General features: G+C 45.1%; 1 non-coding gene across 1 annotated transcript; it reads left to right on the top strand.

Annotated features, from left to right (window-relative positions):
• The first annotated feature begins 918 nt into the window (after positions 1–918).
• Positions 919–1,003, top strand: Trnay-gua (transfer RNA tyrosine (anticodon GUA)). The gene is given in 2 exon segments: positions 919–955; positions 968–1,003. It is a non-coding gene; the product is annotated as a tRNA-Tyr (tRNA).
• The last annotated feature ends 1,040 nt before the right edge of the window (positions 1,004–2,043 follow it).

Genomic DNA, 2,043 nt, shown 5'->3' on the forward strand with positions numbered 1-2,043 from the left:
CCGAAGGGAACGCACATGACAAAATAAAAGCAACAAAGCTACGGAAAATGCTAAGAACTTCCTGCAAATCTCATTTTTATTGGGAGGTTTCTTCGGCCCCTTCATCGCAAGGATACTTAATCAAAGTAATTAGCGAACATGAGTAGAAGTATGCCAGCGATGGATAAAAATTTCAAAAATTCAAATTACTATTTGATTTGATTTCATTTCATTTATTCCCCCGTAAAGGCCCCGATGCATTACATAAGTTCGGGGGGTGGGTGCGTACAAGGTGTGATCTACAACTATGAATGAGGTTTAGAGCGTCGTAGTAGAGGGCTCCGGATTAATTTTGACCACCTGGTAATTTTTAACATGCCAAGAAATCCCCACAGGCGGGGGTGTTCACTTGTCGCCTCAATCTGAAAAGCCTTTTGGGGATGAAAACGGTGAGGAAATGAAATTGGGAACGGTGCTGCCCTACGCGGAACGAATGCAAGTGAAGTGACTAAGCGACTCAAGGCCGCAAATACGAATTCGAAATGGAGGACGGACGTGGAAGAGGGGGGAGGGAAAGAATATAAAAACAAACCCGATAGTCACCTCGACAGCCGAATCAAGAGAACAAACCAGTCAAGAGGTCCAGAGTCGGCGAAGAAGTAGGTGTATTCTAAAGATACAACCAGTCTAAAAGTACGATTTTGGTAAAGGTGTCCGAACAGCCGACATTTCCGGGCTCAGTGGTTCAGGCTATAGTCAGTCAGTCACTAGGTGAGGCAAGAGCCTTTGTACATATGGGGTACGCACGCATTAAGGAAACTGACCGCTCAGAGGACGAAGAGCGGCCGGCAAAACCGGTCGAAGAAAGTTGGTTGCTCCAGTTTCGGACGGCACCCGCTTTGTGCGGTAAATTAAACGGAAGGAGCCGTTCTGTGTGTGCCGTCGATAGCTCAGTTGGTAGAGCGGTGGACTGTAGAGGCTCATGGACATCCATAGGTCGCTGGTTCGAATCCGGCTCGACGGATAATGTTTTTTGCTTTTTTCTTGCCCCATTATGTGCAACAATGAATGATTGCCATAATAAATAAATGAATGATTAGATTAACAAATTACTCAGTCAATCAATGAAGTAAAAGTTAACAATGCAGAGATCAAAAATTAAGTATTTCAATCGACAATTACAATTATTTCAATCGTGTTTTTTTACATTCCTGCTTTCTCCGCGTTCAAGTCACAAGTTTGATTTTTCCTGATGTCGTTGACACATTCCAGTTCAGTAATTGCACGAACTTCTCTAACATAATCAAATAAGTATCAAATCAAATCAATCAAATCGCCACGCTATGCCGCCTATTCTTGTTATCTACATTACTATCATAGTGTCATTCAAAGAATTCTGTGCTTTGAGGGGCGAAGCCCCTGAGGGGCTCGGGCTGTCGGCGTCTCCTGGTGTCGTCGTCTCATGTCGTCGTAGGTAGTCCCGGCGCTAAAACACCGGGACACTCGCTTTCCAACGCATCGCGCTAGAACGCTTCAGGCTAAAGACACGAGACTTACAGCGAAGGTGTATACCTCTACCCCCAGTGGTTTCATCTCCGTGGGCAAAAACGCCAAGACGTCAAAAATACACTTATACACTGAATGCTTCACCCCCCCCCCCCTCCCTCCCCCAGGTTTTACGTTGGTGGAGATGGCCTGTGATTTTTTTTTCTAACCATGCCAGTGCTGCCTAGTACTCCACACCTTAATGCGCACAGAACGGAGACACCTGAGCTGCCCTTTGTATTGTGAATTATAGGCCGGTTCAATTATTTTGCTTGTCAGAGATAAAAGGATACTAAGTCTGTAGCGGCTTGTCAGTAAGTTACGAAGTAAGTCATGCGCCGTATCGGGCTTCCTAAGGAACGTGTTTTTTTTTTCGGTGTTCTTTTCTTGGTACAAATGCGTTTTGGGGCTTACCTTAGCTGGCGGAAATGTTGTCATACGAAGGTTGTGAAGGATACATTTTCCTCCTGCTGTCATTTCGACGTCGTTTGTACCTCCGCCGAAATTCGATGTAATCAC

Source organism: Haemaphysalis longicornis, unplaced genomic scaffold, assembly GCF_048455015.1.
Source record: "Haemaphysalis longicornis isolate Haplotype H1 unplaced genomic scaffold, Haemaphysalis longicornis Haplotype H1 scaffold_4, whole genome shotgun sequence".
NCBI classification, from domain to species: Eukaryota; Metazoa; Arthropoda; class Arachnida; order Ixodida; family Ixodidae; genus Haemaphysalis; species Haemaphysalis longicornis.